At 47.5% G+C, this 19,807-nt stretch overlaps 1 protein-coding gene and 1 long non-coding RNA gene across 8 annotated transcripts in view; one reads left to right on the top strand and one right to left on the bottom strand.

Annotated features, from left to right (window-relative positions):
- Nucleotides 1-19,807, bottom strand: part of fra (neogenin protein frazzled) — a 353,324-nt gene that overhangs the window by 206,785 nt on the left and 126,732 nt on the right. The window lies entirely within an intron of this gene.
- On the top strand, nucleotides 10,898-19,044 carry LOC139059663 (uncharacterized). The gene is made up of 3 exons (XR_011514285.1): nucleotides 10,898-11,142; nucleotides 12,640-12,776; nucleotides 17,828-19,044. It is a non-coding gene; the product is annotated as an uncharacterized lncRNA (long non-coding RNA).

Genomic DNA, 19,807 nt, shown 5'->3' with positions numbered 1-19,807 from the left:
AAACTTTCCTTGTTCGGAAAGCACGTCCTCTTCGGCATCGCAGGCTCGAATGGCGGCTTTTCTGGGCGCGAAAACTCTTTCGCAAAGGTTACAGCGATCAGTCGACCCCTTGGCTCTCGCTTTCGCCCAAAGCGCGCGCGCGGGGGAGTAACGCGCGCGATAAGCGCCTCTTCCTGGCCCGGGCGATAAATAACGCAGCGACGCCTCCAATGCCGACTGCACGCGGCCGCGTCCAGCGCGTGCGCGAGCGGACAGCGCAGCCGGCGCGGAGGGGGACGCTCCATTAAGCTCGCCCGAGGCGTCAGCTGGCCGTGATGCCCAACCTTTATGGCCCCTAAATGCTCCGCGCGCGCGCGGACACACACACGCGCGCGCTCCTGCCCACACCCACCGCGCACTCCCAAGTATGAGTGCGTACGGGGTGTTTGCACCCAGCTCAACGGACGGACGGACGCCAGGCCTTAGCGTGCGTCACGGTATGTGCCTGGACGCCGCCGCCACGGGACGCGTGCAGCGTCATTATACTGCGTCCGTGCGAAAGCATCTTCCGTGCAGCACTGAGGAACGAGGAAGTGGGCCAAGGTGCGCGCAAGCTGCTTCGTGAGGTCATGTTGTCTCCCTATTGTCAGGAAGCTTTCGAAGTAAACGACACCTCGCAAGACTAGAGAGAGAGAGAGAGAGACAACTTTATTTATCCCATCTTAAAGGGAAAGGAAGTGCGGGAAGAAGGCGAGGGAGGTTATCCTACTCGCGGTAGGCCTCCTCTACCACCTCAGCCCACCTCAGGATAGCTTCCTGAAGTTCGGGGTTGTAGCTGCGCATGGCAGCCTCCCACAGCTCCCTACTACTTAAAACTCTACAAAGGTTAGGGGGAGGGGAGTGGTTCTTGCACTGCCACATAATGTGGTCAAGGTCCGCTCTGCTAGCAGGACAAAACTTGCAGGCTGAAGTAGGGTATATTCCCGGGTGAATTTTGTGACGTAAGGCAGGAGATAGAAAAGTGCGAGTCTGTAGTTTACGCCATAGTACCTCGTGTATGCGTGACGACCGAATCATTAAAGGAGGGAGGGTTAGGCGACCTAGGCGGTAATGCCCGCAAATGTCGTGGTACGTAAGTAATCTGTCTTTGGAAGTTAATGCTAGAGGGAGATTATTGGCGTCTGAACCGTCCCCTGCCTGTGCTCGGTTCGTGAAAGCTCGAGCACTTAGGTGGGCCGCTTCATTGCCGATTAGGCCTGCGTGAGCAGGTGTCCAGATTAAACTCAGAAGTTGGGCTGGCGGATTGTGAGATAGAATGGCCAGGGCTGTCCTGCAAACCCTACCCGCTCCAAAGTTGTGTATGGCAGTTTTGGAGTCACTTACTATGACAGAGTAATTGGGTATTGTTGCAGCGAGTGCCACCGCCGCCTCCTCTGCCTCCTCCGAGGAAGAGGCTATAATGGATGCTCCCGTCGCAATACTGCCAGTGGAGTCAACGACTGATATGGCAAATTTATGTCCACATGGATACTCTGCGGCATCGACATAGAGCACGTCTTTGTAGTTAAATAACTTTTTCTGCAGGGCTTTAGCTCGTTGTTGCCTTCTATGCTCGTGATGAACAGGGTGCATATTCTTAGGTAGAGGAGGGATATGAAAGTGCTCATGTATCGAGTGGGGAATATTGAATTTCTCATTGGTCATGGGTGCTGGGGCAATACTAGAGAGAAAGCGAGTAGACGGAAACCCTGGACTAGTGAGAACCTCCCGTTGTGGAACAGTAGAAGCTCCCTGAGTCGTAGGTTGGAGTTATAGATTGCATGGGAGGCGGCATGTTGAGTCTCGCCGGAAAAAATTATTATTATTATTATTATTATTATTATTATTATTATTATTATTATTATTATTATTATTATTATTATTATTATTATTATTCGACGTGTTTCGGAACTACATAAGATGTGATTTCACTCGGTTTCTTTTTAATCTCGATGGCATTCATTGACAACGAAAGCTGTCAGGATTACAATCCAGGCAATAAAGATTCAGACAATAAAGCAGCTCGGCTACCGACCTGTCATACGAAGGGCCGTCCAGCCGGGCTTGACGGTACGCCCTGTAATTGAATCGTCCCAGAGTCAGATAGCTGTACACCAGCTGACGAGCAGTCCCACCGAATCAACGAAGGAACTGCAGCTCCCACTAAACACGTGATTACATATCGCGCCCGAGAGCCCTGGCGGCGGCCAAACGCTCTTCCCTATCTCGCGGGTCGCCTCGACGACGTCAGGCGTTGGGACACACCGGCGCACTCCATCCCTGCCGCAGGCGCAGCAGCGCGCGGATCGAAGCTGCACCGCGCTCGCTGCACGCAACTAATACCACCGCCGGGTGTGTGTACGCCGCGGGAACTTCTCTTCCCGACCGGAGGAGAGGCTGCGGCGCTGGACGAGCCAAGATATGCGCGCTCCGGTGCATTGTCCGCGCGCTCTTCATTATAAATTATAATGCGCGCTCGGCGAACGACGCCAGCGGGTGACCGCAAGATGATCGCCGCGGCCGCCGGACGGTGCACGAGGACGGACCGCGAAGGGGCGGACCGGACGGCCGCAGCAGGAACCCACCGGCGCGCTGACGACGGGGGAAAAAAAAAAGGAGTTCTCAAAAACTTGCTGCCCCCCTCCCTCCCCCCTTTCTCTACCCCCGACAGCCGCTCCGTTTCCCCATCAATCCCCATCGCTTTGCTCCGCTCTAAAGAAGACCCGCAAGCAACGACGATCGTATACGCTACGGTGTCTGGTGAAGATGAGTGGAAACACAATTAGCCGCGTGATAAATCACTCGCTGAAAGTATACACTCACCTGCCCCACGCCCTTCCTCCCTCTACAACCACGCGCGCGCAGACATACAATACAGCCGCCGCGCAGTTGCGCAAACTGAAGCACGTGCCCTTTCCCCCCTCCCTTTTTTATCTCTCTTTTTCCGGGCCAGCTTCAACCTACACTTTCGATGCGCGGTTTCGCTCCGTTGCGGCGTTGAGACACACCGAGCCTCACTGATACTGTGCACACTAGAGAAAATGAATGCTCGCATTAGTAACAAAGATCCTTCTACTCCACGCACGCAGTTCTTTTGATTCGCCAAATGACTATTGCAATACCAAAGAAGGAAGGGGGCACATTGTCTGGCTCCTCGGATCAAGCCATTTTTAATCAGCCCCAACGTGAATGTCTCGCACTGGTGAAGCCTGACCCATTCGCGACGAGGAACTGGAATCTAAATTAGTTGCGAAACTTGACTCTGTCTGACTTTATAGGTTTATTGTGACCATTGTTCTCTTGCTGCAGCGCGTGTCTGCACAGGATCAGTGAATCCCTTTGAACAAAAGTTGTTCTCAGTGATTGCGAAATTTCGGGCTAATTTGCGCTAATCTTACTGCGACCCGCATCGCGGGCGCGCCTGAGCTTCGCGAAAACCCGATAAACGCCCATGGAAACAGGCGGTGGCTTGGTGCAAGAGGCGTCTTAACGATAAGCACGGAATTCCCACCGCTATACAATAGGTCTGCTGTATGAGTCGAAGGGTTGAGAGGGAGCCGTTAGAAAACGAGATCTACGGTGATAACGGCTCATGATGTGTTATCGCGCGCCTCCCCCGCCTAAAGTGGTGGTGAGGGTACCAGTTCAAGAAGTCTGGCAACGCGGCCGTCTAGGCCAAACAGGAAGACTGACGCACAAGGCCGTAAAGAGGAATCCCGAGTACGCCACAAACGAACGCTTGTAATCCAGATCTAAAACTAAAGCTTTTTGTACTCTGATTACACTGACGCTGCCTGCCTAAATTTATCGCAACCCGAACAAGATTCTAACCCTATAAAACATGACCGCGCCAAGCAATAAAGCAGCAGTCTTGGCGAGCCGAAGCTTCCCAAGTAATCTAAATATTTTGAAAGGCGCCGTGCACTGCAGCTTTGGAGCGTAAGGTCGACGCCGAGGGTTGTCGCTATTATTATTATTATTACTACACATCACGTAAGAAATGAACGACTTTCAAAAGGCTGCGCGTTATGTGGCCGTGCGCGTGCCCAGTCTCTTACACGGCCGGCTCTCCTTCACGCCATTTCTGGACCATATCTCGCATTCATCTCGACAAGTGACGCCTCCCCGCTGACGGCCAGTCCTTTCGGCGTCAGTCAGTCAGAGGCGCCGTGCGTGTAACGAAGCAGGCGCTCCTCACCCCCCTCCCCCCGGGCTGCGCGCCGCACAAAAGGGGCATTTACTGGTGCGCGCCACAACACAAACAGCAGCGCCAAGGGAAGACCGCCGCAAAGAGAGAATCGAGAAAGAAAGGAAAGGAGGCGAGGGACCAGGGCGCTTCTAAAGAAAGCACGGCTCCGCTTTCGGACTGCGTAATCTGGCCCGCGGCCTGCACGGCTCGCGGAAGAAAGGGTTCCTGGTTCTCTTTAGGCGAGCGCATGATGCCGCTGACGGGTGCGAGCGAACTCGTTGATGGCTCATTTCTCGGCTGAAGGCTATGCATACGCATATGTACGAGCTGGGACGCCAGAATTTCGCAATCAGAATATCCCCAGGCTGCCGGGAACTGCCGCCATATATATACACATATATATATACACGGTGGCTCACGAGACAAGTGGCACGTACCCACTGCGGGGGATGGGCCAGGAATCGGAAGGGTCGGTTCTCAACACGAGGCCCTCCGTCACCACGACCCTTTGTTTTTGTTTTTTCTTCGTAGTCATCTTCATTGTTTCACACGTCATTACAAACTTCCTTGTTGGCGCTCTCTAGTGACGTGTCCTGCTCTCCTTTCTTTCTTTCTTTCTTTCTTTCTTTCTTTCTTTCTTTCTTTCTTTCTTTCTTTCTTTCTTTCTTTCTTTCTTTATTATTTTTTTGTGTGTGCGCCTCCCATCACTGCTTTGATCGGAAACTCTTGAAGCTGATCAAAAAAAGAAGTCGGACGAGAGGACGACACATATGATTGCAGCGAGGGAAGCTCCTGAAATAATTCACCTGTCGAAGAAATATCGGTCCCAATGGGAGCCTCGTCGTAACCGTCTGCAACATCTCCTTAAACAAGCAGTGGCACTTCCGAGACCCGTCAGACCCACGTACTCGGCAAATTGTTGAGTAGATGTGCGTGTTTGCGTACGGCGAAAGGAGAGAGGAGATCCGAAGACATCGCACTGATGACAACTGACGCACCCTGCGGCGTTTCCAAATGCGCGTTCCCTCATGCAGGGTCATTTCCATTCCTTCCTTCCTTCATCTCGTTTCCTTTTATTTTCTTTATTTCTTTCTTTTCATTTCTACAATCAACGAGAAACGGCACCGGCGCAAACAACCGCGCCACGTCGGGAACGATTCCGGCGATATATACCTCGCGGTTAATTTGGAACGAAGGGGAAAGCAATCGGCGGTGCTCCATGGAAAAACGATTTGTCTGCGGGAGGACGATTGAGCACTGTGCGCTTGTCGGTGGGGCGAGTGAGATCTGTCGGAATATAGGCTCGCACGCCCGCGCGGCGTGACAAAATGAGTCCCGCGTGATGCCTCCACTCGGCATCTTGGGGCACGATATGCAGCAATATGTACACGCGGGCAATCTTCTCGCGCTCGTTGTCAGGCGCACAGCTTTCGTTGCTTCTTACGTACACGCGAAAGCCAGTTACACTTATACAACAGCCGACGGCAAGACCGTCACGCGTGAACTGAAACTCTGTACAGTGCACCAGCCCGCTCGAACCTCGAGCGACTGCACTGTATCCGGTATCGGCCCACTCACCCCTCAAAATAAACAGGCCCAGGCGTGTCCAGACCAAGAGTCGACGTCGCGAAATAATATAGACCAACCTGGAGCAGAACCGTGCGCTGTCTTGAAGTTGGTGCGTTGCATGACCAGGGTGCTTCTGATTCTGAATCTGTTCGCCGACATTTGTCAACAACGCGCCAAAGCGCACTTGTGCGCGCAGCCGAGAACGAATATGTTTCAAAATTAGCATTCGGGAAACATAAACCGGCATACGAACGCCCGGAACCATTGCAAGTATGAGATGCACTCCCGTCGGCGGTGCACTGACCATGCAGACTGCACCGCAGCATCGCGCCCGTATACGAATGCGTTTGCAATCCGACGTTCAAACGAGTCCGAAAACGCATGCATGCATGTGAATTGTGCGTTCACCGAGCACCGAGCCGCTCGACAAGCAAAAGCGCCGGCGCCCGACCGTCCTGGCCACAAGAAGAGAAAAGGGCACGGCAGGGCCGCATCTGCGGGAAGGGGGTCGAGCGAGTGGCCACTTATATAGAGAAGTTCGGATGCACGCCGCCGACAGCACCGCGGCCGTCGGCTTTCCCCTCTTATCTGCACGCAGAGTCGAGAAGAGGCCGTGGCAGCAGCAGAGCATCTCGCGCCTTCTCTGCGAAAGCAGGCTAGCTTCTCCGCTCGACGTCCCCCTCCAGTACTCCTCTCGAACGTCATCGTCGTCCCCCGCAAACACACACACACGCACGCACAATATAGGGCTCTCCGCTCACTCCGCCGAGCGCACCGGGCTCCTTCGTTTTGTCTTATCGGACGCCGCGATCGCCAGCGGTGCCCCAGGATGGCGGCACGCTGAATGGCACTCGTACTCGGGAGCGCGCAGGCGCAAGGCAACTCGCGACGCCCGCGCCTTCCCTTATTTATTTATTCCCGGGCCGGTCCATCCCGCCAGTCCAATGTGCCCAGTGGTGCGCGTGTACTGTATAGTATATGCGCTCATATGCAGCCGCTGTCTGTTGTTGTTTGCCGCTTCCTTCCTCTTCTTTTCTTGCGCTGGCCATATATGCGTACACTCTCGCGCTTGGGTACACGCATCCGATGCCCTCTCTTTTATGCCACCGCAGCAGCGCGGCCTCCCTGAGCTCGACGCCCCCCGGCAATAGCGCGGAGACGACGACGACACTTCGGCAGATAAAAACGGGCCCGACTTATCTTAAAAGCGCCCACCGCTAGCTCTCAAATTTCGCCCCCCCCCCCCCCCCGTTCGCCCCTCTGCTCCCTCGTTCGCTTCCATACCACCGACGTTCCCCGAGTTTATAAAGCGCTGCTGGAAGGGGGCGACAGTGCGGTTTATGTGTTTCGGACTTGGGATGCCCTGTCGAGAAGATACGGGCACGCTCGCATATTATGCGGACGACGAAGAGGCCAAATGGTATACGCGTGTGCTAGTAGCTGCGCGCTTTCGTTTCGTCCAGCGCTTGCGGAATCCTATCCGCTGGTGGCTTCGCGTGGACGCGTAGCGCGCGCGCGCTTCAATTTACGTCTCCCATATACGTCGGGATCTCGATACTTTGGGCGCGCGGCGACGGCAGTTTCTCTTGCCGCGGGGACCTCGTCGTCCATCGTGCCAGCACTCTCGTCGTCGGCGTCGCACCCCGCGAGGCAGCTGGCGGGCGATTTATCCTCGCGGCTGGTCAGCAGCGAGAGCGAGAAGACGCGCCGCGAAGCGTGTGAACGCAAGCAGTCCGCTCGGCGCAGCTTTCTTTATCGAGCCCGCTATCTCACACCCCCGTGCCGATCCGATCAATTCTCTTCACTCCAGTCACCGTGACCGAAATCCCGAATGACTACCAGTCGAATTAAGTCAGGCGCGGACGTGGCTATATGTGACTACTGGGTCTCAGCACCACGCCCTTCATGGAGTTCCGTCTGCGGCCTGCCGAGCTGACCAGGACATGGCCGGAGTAGGGGGGGGGGGGGGGGGGGGGGAGGGGGTGCAAGCTGAGCACGTGCTCCTCCCACATGCTCCCCTCAACCCCCCCCCCCCCCGCGAAATTTCTGTCTATCAGGATGCCGCCTGCCCAGTTCTACACTCTAAAAATTTTCACACCCTTATGGGCGTAAAGCGGGTGTATTCATCTTTTCACCCTTGTAAACACCCTTGAAACACCCTTTTTTAACGGAAAAGGGCGTTCAAGAAGAAAACACCCTTGGAACACCCCAGTCTTTCTAATTTACACCCTAATTATAAGGGCGTAAGTGAACAAGCTTACAGTATATGATAAATGAACATTGCCAGTTAAGGCGTTGATATTGGCTATACATGAAACGCGCGCTACCTGCGCTTGAATAAGGTAGCTGGAATGATTAGATCGGGGCACTTAGGCAGCAGCGCACTGGCTCCGAACAGTGGTCAAAAATGAAGTTTCCCACGAATGTTGATATCGAACGGATGACACTAACGCGCAGACTTTGCATAGCCAGATATCTGCAAAAGGCTTCATATGATCAATGGCAAAATATTTACAATGCTATCACTGAATACTTAAAGGTGTGCAACCAGTTAGACTGGGAATGGTTAGGAGTGAAGGCTAACGGTAAATAGCTCACCAACTTACGGTTTGTATATGACATTGGCATACTCAGCAACGCTGCAGCCTGTTTGCAATAAACGTTTGAGGAACTTGTCGAAGAAAGTGTAAGTCTGATTGAGAGTTAGTATGCAGAAGAGAAAAGTAATGTTCCGCAGCCTGGCGAGAGAACGAATGTCATGGCCGGCAGTCAGCCTCTAGAACCTGCGCAGAAATACGTTTATTGAGGGTAATTACTCGCAGGGGCCTCTGATCAAGGAATTTAACAAAAATAAAACATTAGCTGGAGAGCTTACGGCAGGCTTTACTAAATCATGACCAGGGAGCTTACTGCTAACCATTGCTTTCTACCGTTACTAACGTATGGGGCCGAAACTTGGAAGTTACCAAAGAAGCTTGGGAAGACGTTGAGGACCGCGCAACGAGCGATGGAATGAAAATTATTAGGCATGGTGATAATAGACTAGAAGACAGCGATGTGTATTAGAGAGCAAACGGGGATAGCTGATATTCTGGTTGACATTAAGAGGAAGAAGTCGTGCTGGGCAGACATTGCAATGCGTAAGGGAGAGAACAGCTGGTCTATTGGAGTTGCAGAATGGGTGCTAAGGGAAGGGAAGCACAGCCGAGGACCGCAGAGAATAATGTGGACGTGATGGAATCGGGAAACTTGAAGACACGTGGAACCAGTTAGCACAAGACAGGGGTATTGGAGATCACTGGAGAAGCTTTCGTCCTGCGATGGACGTCAAGATAAGCTGATGATGATGATGATGATGATGATGTGACGACATCCATTTCATTTTTTTCGACATTTCATATTATGTCATGCATGCTGGTCATGCACGTTCTGATAGCTCGATTTGCGTCTATTGCGGAGGGGGGGGAGGCTAGTAGCGGCGTAGCCAAGTGGGGCACACCGGGCACTTGTAACGCTCACTAACAGTAAAATTTTCGCTGCTATGGCAATGGCCCCGCTCCTTTGCCCTCCACGGTCAATTGGGACCCCCCCTCCCCCTCACGCGAAAAAATTTTCTGGTTACGCCACTGTGGGCAGGGGGGTGTAAGATTGCTCTAGACCCCCCCCCCCTCCCTAACTTGTCAACGGAAACGGGGGACGGGAGGGCAGCTGCCGCCGGGCAGCAAACCTTAGGCAGCCCAATTACCGGCTGCATTTCCCTTTGGACGTGAATACTGCTCTAATCCCATTACACTGCAGGATTTGTGGTGGTTCGAGGGCATGCAACAATAAAAAAAACACATACAGCCATCAGGAAGTCTTAGCTTGAGCAGATCTTTGGGAGCTGGGCAAGACTCTCACCAAAAAAAAAAGCTTGGCACCCCTCTTACAGGCATTGTCAACTCTTGGTCCTACCGCTGACTGTACATTTCCGGTAAAAAAAATCACACAGGAACTCCTCTCGGATTTGTCTAAGTGTGCGTAAGCATTGTGACTCTTCCTCATCTACACGCAGTCCATGTCGTTATCAATGTTTTGAGACTTGATCCGACAAGTATAAGCGACGGCGCTGCGGCGACACGAGCTGCTCTGGCCGGCAGCGCAAGCGAAGTACTGCAGGTGGCGGGGCCAGGCGCGCTTGTGACGTTCCGTTCGTTTTGAGCCGTTATCGCTCTTTAGCCCTCCTCGTCCGCGACGAACCATTATCAACCGTTCTCCGGCGGCGGCTGCTTGTGGCACGGCCGTGCGAACCGTATCTTGAAAGCGAACTGCATTGTGGACAGAGTGTGCCCACTGCTGAAAACTTCACGCGCTGTGTTCTCACCGTTTACTTCGCTTTGAAAACAGACGCGCGTACACCTATCTTGAAAGTGATCTGCGAAAAGCGCATAGTGCGGCAAAAGCTGAAAGCTTCGTGAGCGCAGTGTTCTCGCCGCTTCGGTCGCGTTGAAGCGAGAGCTAGCACGAAGGTGAATTCACTCGCTGCTGCGGGTTCTATTTTGAAAGATATCGTGCGGTACGGACTGACGGGCGGATGGTTTTTCTTGTTGGGGAAGTATAGAAATGCTTCCGTTATAAAAAAAATATCGCAGGGTTCGGGAATTTCGCGATAAGAACCATCACCAATCTACTCCCCCGCCCCCCGCTGAGCGATGCCGTCTTGATCGCCCCCCTCCCAACCCCGGGAAAAGGGACACTACCTTTCTATCTCAGTTGAAGAAAAGATGATGAAAGTTAACAACGACAATAACGGCATTTGCTAACGAGTTGTCTTGTCTAACGAGTGGCCTCCGAGATTTGCGGGCGAAGCTGGCGCGCGCGAACCTGAGAGGCCATAATTGGCCGCTTAATAGCATAAAAAGACAAAGATAATGCCAAACGACACAGCTAAAAATTCAAACAAAGAACTGATCTTAGCTATACTGATTGGGGAAAAGAAATAAAAAAAATTAGACAACCGCAACACACGCCACTAAAGCCACCACCGCCGGCATAACGCGGAAGCAACAGTTGGCAACATTCACTCGCGCCTCATTGCTTCGTCCGCGTCTTCTCCGCAACGACAGCCGCCATCTTCTCGCGCCTAACGTTTTGTATGGTTTTGTTCTCTGCAATCCGCGCACACAGCTCATCGGTGGCTGCACGTCTGCTCGGCGTCGCAATGCGGCCTGCGTCATTTCCTGGTGCTCGCGCAGTCGGTGTGAAACATGTCGCATGTGAAATGTTTGATAGAAGTGCCTCACGTCCAAGTCAAGCCGCCGTATGGGTGTATGGCTGTGCGCCCCGTTCTCGGAAGCGTCGACGGGTTTCCGGCATGCGGATTTCAGGTACGTGCAAATGCTTTTCGCCCTCCTATTGAGCTCCCGAGCAAAGCGTGCAATATTTCATGTGAAAGATGCAGTGCCCGTTATGATGGTGTGAATTTCGAGCGGCAAACGAGAACTTTGGCAGAGCACACCGCGGCTGCTGAGTCAGCGTGGAAATTGTTTTACGTTACCGTGATATGTTGCTGTCAGTCTAATCTGCGGCTTGTGGACAGCTAGCCCACTGACTTTTGCTTGCGGCAGCGATAGGTATATAAATGGAAGCGGTATTAATTTTCGAGAGCAGAGAGTATTTTCGCTCGATGTTTGGTCGTGTTCATGGCGTTATGAAAGCTAGAAAACTAACTGGCTTGATCGTGCTTAGTTCCAACTCCAAGGGGCGTAACGTTGGCGCTGTGTATGTTTTCGGTGTCATATGAGTACCACTTTCATGCTTTTGTTGCATGAGAGTGGTTGCTGCTACATGCCTTGTGGGCAGAACACAATAAAAGCAATTTCCTCACTCATACGTATGCAATGTGACGTAACAAAATTTTCAGCGTTTTATTCGGAGCGTAAATATCCAGTATAGTTTGGTAAGAAACTCAAATTCTGTCTTAGCTTAGTAGGCGTGAAACAAGTGAAACTCTCATTCCTTTTCGAATTATTCGCCCGAACCGCACCGCCCGCAGATGCGTCATCGGGTAATTGACAGTAGCTTCGCTACGTGAGTTTTATGCGCCAATATTGCCCGGTTAATTATCCTGTTAATTTATGCCGACGCTCGTTCGTCTTGATTTTAAGCGGTTACTATCCCCGAGTACCGAACGATGCCAAACTTGTGAGGTGTAGCAAACGCGGGAAATTCAAAGTGGCGTGGCTGCAAGTTTCTGTTTTTACGTTTCTTGCATTCAACGCCAACAGACACAGTATCACTGATTTATTTTCCATTTCTGCTGTACTTGATCAATCTAATGTGACAACTGCGTTTGCTCTTTAATGTTCTCCATTTACTGCGTATTCAGCTTGGCTGCCGCCCTCTCTTCAGAGGATGCCGCTGTGATAGCTCTTTCGTATAGCACATGCCTCTAGGCCCTTGTGTTTCAAGGGCTCCGGCGAGGCAGCAGTGCTCCAAGTAATTTTACCATCCTATATATTTTATATTTTGCATCATTCTTCCACGATGGATTTTAATGTTCATAGTATTCGTCATTTGTCATCACCATAATTTTATAGCACGTAGATTTTACGCACTTTACAGCGACAATTTTTAGGCCAGTTCACAGCCAAGTCACATCTTCCATAATACATCGTCAACATTACCACTTGTCATGGACGCTCTTTGGCCAAACCTGGCCCTTGCGCCATAAAACACCACGCATCATCATCATCAGCTTGGCTGCCAGAAAATGCTTGAATTTCTTTCAGTATCAAAGTGACGAAATATTTCACTGACGGCCGTGTGTGAAACACGCAAGATGACAAAACTGATAGCAAAATGATGAGATATTTCTTTTATAGCGTTTGGACTCGACTTTTGGTGAGGATGTCGATCGACCTTGGGCCTGGTGACAGCACACCCGACATCGCCAAAGTGCAGCCTATCAGTTGAGTGCCCCCGAATGGACCATCAACATCGGAAAATGAAGCAGAGCCAGGTAGGGGCAATCTTTACTTTGGAACAGAATACTGACAGCTGCCTCTTTTTTTAAGAATTAAATAACATATTTACAAACCAATCCTTTCTCTCTGTACAGCCTATATAGAATTGTTTTTTGCTTGTTATACAGACCTTCAGAAAGCAGTTCTTCTGAAGCCTTTTTACATGCACAAATAAATAAAGAGGATTGCGCTTTCTGAAGAAATTGATGCACTGAAATGTGCGTTCGACACACAGTGAGATGTAAAATAACCAACTTTAAAGCGGTAAAAAAAAAGTTTGAAACATGTTCTAACATCATAATCCGCCTTGTGGCATACGGATCTAAATATAACAGCAACAGAAGTGGATGCAGAGAAGTGTTTGTAAATGTTTGCAAGATATGTACATTGTCTAAGAAATTGTTTTTATTTACTTGGAGCTTCTTGGTGCCATGGCAGTGCAGTAAAAGCTCAAAATGATGCCCCTGCTCCTAATAAAGCACCTTTAAATTTTAAAATTAAATTATGGGCTTTTACATTACGAAACCTAAAGTTTTGGGAACCTGGCCTCTTTAATATACACCTGAATCTAAGTGCATAAGCGTTATTGCATTTTACCCTCATTGGAGGGCAGCTGCCATGGCCTAGATTGAAGCTGGGACCAGCATGACTGAGCAGCATGGCATCATAGTAAGTGGGCTATAACACCAGGTGAAAATGAGAAATACCACTTAGAAGTACCAACTTCTTGGCTCACAAGCACTTTGCACTAAGTTAGAGGAGTATGGAGTACTGACAGCGACCGTTTATGTACCATTTCTTTTTAGGCTGGCTCCATTATTAGGGTGCGAAGCTTCAATTAGTCAAAACTAGCCTAAATTACAGAACCAGCTCAAAACACGCACCATGTATAGCTGGATTTGGATGGAGTCAATTCATGTCGCCGAAAATGGAAGTGGCAGTCACACTATTTCATGCATTTTGCCTAAAACATAGTCAATAATAATTAATCAATTTCTAAAATATTCTTTTCAAAAAGTTTTTTTGAAGCACGAAAGGAGGAGCCAAATGGTGTTCAGGTGCAGGAGCGGTTAGTTGCACGGCACTTCTTGCATGTGTTCACTGGCTTCTTTCAAGCTTGAAAAAAAAAATTGTTGCACCTACTGAGCAGTAGAAAGCTGGATTGGGAATTTTTCAGGATGCTCTACAATTTTCGCACTGACACTTTTGCTTTGAATAAAATATTTGAGCAGTTAAATAATTTTTAATAACTAATTACCTAATTAGAAAAAATGCAAGAATTGGTTTCACTTCCTCAAAACCATGGCAAACGACATTACCTTGGTGCTGTCCAGCTACGTGGCACTTGTACATATTTAAAGCTTGCACATGTCATACAGACAACCTGGTAATTACAAGGCATATATAGAAGTGGCTAAGTTGTGTGAGCCAGCCATGTCTAGCGAATCATCAGAAACAGCCATGTTTCTTTGACTTAAGGGCATGATAAGATTTACATGCTCGACACCTTGTATCAGTGTGCTCTAGGCCTGTTCGTAGTTCTGCTGATACATAAACAATATTTCTCCACGTGTAAGCTCATTTGCATCTTTCAAGTATGTTGCCTCGTGTGTCCAAAATAAACCATCTTCGCGCTTCCTTCATTATATCTTCATATGTCGCTGTGCTAAATTTTTAACATGCAACTGCACAAATTTTCATCTAGTTTTCATATTTCCTCGTTGTTTGGTGGCTTTATTTCTGAACACGTTGTTTTCGTTAAACCCTCTTGCACACAGCAGTACTCAGCATTTCAGCTTAGAGTAGGTTTTTTTTTCAGATTGACATTAATACACCTTGCCTGGGCAATGTAAGGCATTCTACATAACACGGCCCTGCAATAATGTTTTATAATGCATTCCAGCATCATGCAAAACTGTTTACTTACCATATTAGAATATTTATAAGTGTTGGAAGTAACAGAACTGGAAGAAGCCAGCAGATAATGAGGCCAAGGAAAGCATACAGGAACATGTTTTAAGTTTTTTTATGTGAAGTATAGAAATGATAAATTCTAGGTAAGTGAAAGTGAATTAAAAGATATCCACCTGTGGGTGGGGAACGGACCCATAACCTTCACATTACGCATGTGATATACTAACCACTGTGGTACTACGGCCGTGTTCGAGCGTCGATAATCTGAGGGGCCATTGTGGACGGTTGAATGCTGCCTCGGTGGCACAGTGGTTAATGCATCGCATGCCTAATGCAAAGGCTGTAGGTTCGTTCTCCCCCCATGCCTGGTTGTTTTTTTTACCATTTTCATTTCCCTTTATCATTTCTACATTTAAATAGAAAATTACAAATAAGTTTCCACGTGCCTTCCCTGGCATCTTCCAGCTGTGATTCAGAAAAATTTTGACCCTCAGTATCCTTTCTTCTCGTTTGGAAGAACAGGAGCTTCATTTTAAAAATAATGAATTCACCTTGTTCAGTATCTCAATGTGGTCTCAAATCTTATCACAGCATGTGTATTACTAAGTGAAGTTTTTGGTAAGGTGATGATATAGCATGGGACCTAATTAGTAGCGTTTGTGTACCGATATATGACTAGTATAATAAATAGGAGGATTTTATGAAGCACTTCTAACATGGTCTGAGCATGTGTTTAAAAAAACTAATCTAGCATGATTTCAGGCATAACTGTTGCCCCTGAAAAATATTTGGATCATCTGCATTGGCATTGTTTTTAGAGAGCTCCAATACTGCTTTGATAGAAGTAGCCTCGTGGAACATGAAGCATCGCTTCTTGCTGAGTCAAGGAAATATTATCTGCATATCTGAGGTGCATGTGTCATATGCTCGAATGCTGTGTAAAGGCTGCTAATAAGAAAATTACTTAACTTGCCTTCCAGAGACTTCTTCGGTAGTCTATGCTACTCGATCATAAACAATTTACCATAGTGAACATTCATCACAGTTGGCTTTGCAATGTTTATGAAAAATACCACAATTGCCTACTAGACATGTGACTGCACTAAAACTTGGAATTAATGAGCAGTAAGATTTATAGGACAGCAAAACTTAGTTTATTACTCCTGTTTCTGCCATAGTTTCTTACAGTAATTACTAGAGGGAACTCTGGTGCTGGAGTCGTACCACCATGGGAATGATGGGAAGCACATGAATTTGTCTGATATCCGTGCTTGTGAATTCAGACGTTCATTTGGCTTCGTATATTATACGCTATATAAATCTTATTGTCGTAAATTTCAGCGCAGTCTGTACTCTTCGAAGTGCAGAAGACGGCGCCAACACGCACAATTGCTATTAATTGCAACGATTGAGCTTGTCCACGTGGCCAAATCGAAAGGCGCCAAGCGTCTCTAGGCACTGGTATGCCCGCTATAAATTTATCATGGCGTTGCACTCGCTTGTCGTTACATGCCTCCGTGACTTAATGGTTTCAATATCAGACTTCTGTTCTAGAGTTCCTGTGTTTGAATCCTGTCGTCGGACGATTTTAATGTTTATTTATTTATTACACAGTTTATTGTTGAAAATGACTAGTTTACAAAGTCACAAAGCCGTTTGAAGCCAAACAGACGAATTTTAGGCAAATCCATGTACTTCCCATAATTTCCATGCTGGTACAGCCGTTCTTGTTTGATCTCCTGTGGACACTAACGTCAGAGTTCCCTCTAGTAATTATTGTATCAAACTCTTATTTCTCCACCTCACTCGTGTAGAAGCGGCACCACACCTGCTGCGTAAACATGCACTACCTTTTGGCCAAGTGTAGGGAATGCTGTGAACTCGCCCTGTACAAAGCCTGCACTAAGTAAAACAAATCACAACATGCAGTTGCTGCCACGTTGAACTGGTGGAATGAGTAGTGAAATGCAGCACCTCCTGAACTAGTTCAGAAAGTGCAGGTTAATCAAGTGGAGATTATATAGTAACAGAAGTTGGTTGATTCTACATTACATTCACGAAATATACTTCATGATACTTTTCCATTTATTTCCTCAGTTATTAAGAATCCCTTTTGCATTGTTGGACAAAACTACAGAATGCCAACATATTTTCTAGCATTGACTGGTAGCAAACACGTCAAAACTTGTTCTAGTTTCTGGATTGCCTCTTTAGCCGTTAACCCCCAAGTTAATTCCGGAAGAATGTACCAAATTTTTTACGTACTCAATTTTTCGGTGTCATTCTCATTCTAAAAATATATTACTTCATTGGTCTCTGGTTAGAAATAACACAAAAATAAGAGCTGCCCTTGAGGGCAGCTTTCCCTCAATGCCGACTGTAACTCATCTTTGACAATAAGAGCAGCATATCATCGGGCAGAAAGAGTGCGACTCGTCATTGGCGATATTGGTACTACCTCCACTCACTAGTACAGCTTGGGATCAATGGTTAAAGTTTGCGACTTTGTTGCTGCCTAATTTTAATTCTGCAGCTGTTACACTTGGGTGTAGCGTGTGTATGTACGTGTGCATGCATTAAAATGACTTCACGCTAGAGCAAAGCAACTGCAGTGCAGAGAGGCATTAGTCATCTTTATATATTTGCTTTGTAAAGGTGCACTAAGTTTATCTTTTGCAGTATAGACTTGGCGCTCATTGGCCAAAGATGCCCTTGTGCTACTAAAACCTATCAATTATTTCGCTTTCGGTCTGTGAGTTTTAATTTGTTTTTCTTGAACTGTGCAATTCCCACTCACAGGAGTGCATGTCATCTGAGGTGTTCCTTTTTCAATCAAGAATGTTTAGGTTGTGTTTGTGAAACTCCATTTCTTGCCTCAAACGAGCTTGTGCAAACTGACCAAGCTGATAATTCTACCTGCTTATATATTAAATATGTTGCAGTTATGAACCCTCATAATGAATGACACATAGTATAAAAATTTTATCTAATAAAAGAATTTAACGAAATTTTTCATGTTTTTCGTGTTCATGTTCACTTCTCTACTCTAGTGTCCTGTCTGCATGCCTCACTTCGTTTTTTTTGCATATTAAATATCGTATAAACGTAACCATGCTTTTTTACTACAATGCAGGGGGAAAAGGTTCCGGTAACACCATGCATTCAGCATCGCGGCCCAGATGTGTATGCAAGCAACCTCCTTCATCTGGACCAAGAACTACTCTGCAGTGTCTCCCAGACTTCCATGCGAAGCCCTCAACATTCTCGTCTCAGTGGAATGGCTGCTCATCTATCTGCGTGTCCATCACCAAGACGGCCAGTTGTAAAGCTCCTGTACCCGTTTAGGAAGCTTAATGATTTTTTTATTTAGTTTTCATGGTTGGCCGTAGAATCTTAACATTTGTGATGTTTCTAACATTTTTACCTGGCACAAAGTGGTGCAATAACTTTAAACCAGTGTAATGTATTTAAGTGATGCTCACTCTAATGCCTATCTGGTTTTGTTTGTGTTTAAGAAATTTGAATGTCTAATAAGGTAACGGCATTTGAATTTGTCATCATGGCTCGTTTCAGTGAGCTGCTAGGAAATAAGACGCAAAGATTATCACACGCCAGTTGTAGCATGTTTGTTTTCATGAGTAAAGTATACACGTTTCAAAAGATGGAAAGTAAGGAAAAAGCCTCACGAACACAATCAACCTAGGATTGTCATGTCCTTACAACTCTGCAATGACTAATGCCTCATACATCTTGGGAGCACATTGGTCGCAATGCCTACAGGTATACTTGATAAGAGAATAGCTTGCACTCAGATTTGCCACGCAGTTGATGGCTGATGGCTTTTGTTTGTCGTCGTCATGTTACTACTATGTATTGAATATTCATTTAGATGTGCTGCGGTTTTTTGCAGTCACCTATATATATGTTCTTCGTTTCAATAAACATTTAGTTGAGAGTTAGCGCTCATCCTCTCTGCTTCTAGTCTGTGTCCGTGTCACTTCGCGCTACAATCCAAGATCATGTTACTGTACCAACTCGCCCAACTTTCTATCCTTGTGTTAAAGACAGACTCAGACTTGTTCTTACTTATGTGACCGGTTATTCTTGTGCTTTATAATAGGATGCAGTGCTTTTCGAATGAAAACATGTAATAGTTCGTAATCAGGTTAATTAAAAAAACTGTTCTGCTTAAAATTTAATTGAGCAAGCCTGTGCCATTATTCGGTGCTTATGTCTTTGTATTGGTATGGTTTTACTCCTTATTTTCCTTCTTACACTTAAAATGTGCAAACATTATTATGTAACCATTTCTCTTTAATGAAATAAATACTTCTGCCATTTCGTCACAAATTATACAATGATTTTGTTCAATTACATAACCTTAGACTAGCTGATTGTTATTCTGGTAGCTTAACTTACAATGCCTGTGGAATATTCTATGCAAGCACATGGTGAAAAATAAACTAAATTATTGGGTATAAGCAGGTCACTGGCAGTAAATGGAGCATACATATATTTCAGGAAATAGTGCATGCTTATATATTGAGCAGCATGCACAGCTATACATGCTGTTTTGTTCGTAAATGCTGAAACATTATTCGGCGTTCAAGCACTTTGTTCTTTGGCTTTCAGTGCTACCTTTAAGTCATGTGTGAAAGTACTAGTAGAAGCATCCCGTGGAGATAAATGACAACTTCGATGAATAGAGGTATAACATGTGTGCTTAAAACGGCAAAAAACTTCTTGACAGGCAAACGTATGCTTCTCTAGTACTGCACTTGTTACCGTCGCCAATCCATGCATTGCTTGCGCTTTATTGCATTCAATATGAGCTACAACAACGAGCTGTGTTCGCTTTCCCTCCTGGTCAAGCTGGTGTTGCGAAAATTTTTGACCAAGAAAAGTGGAGGTTTTTAATTATTTCTGAAATGCATGTAACCATGCTTTTGGCTGTGTGCTGTTTCCACGGGGTTATAAGTACTGGTGCGCCAAGGTGCGGGAGATCCTGTGTCCTTAGTGCAGCGCGCATTGTTATTGCGCTCTGCATCCTGCCGGCAGTATACTATCACTGCAGAGGAAGATTACGAAAAGCATGGCCTGTGTGCCTTGCTGC

Source organism: Dermacentor albipictus, chromosome 4, assembly GCF_038994185.2.
Source record: "Dermacentor albipictus isolate Rhodes 1998 colony chromosome 4, USDA_Dalb.pri_finalv2, whole genome shotgun sequence".
Taxonomy (NCBI): domain Eukaryota; kingdom Metazoa; phylum Arthropoda; class Arachnida; order Ixodida; family Ixodidae; genus Dermacentor; species Dermacentor albipictus.
This window is presented reverse-complemented; position numbering and strand designations above follow the sequence as displayed.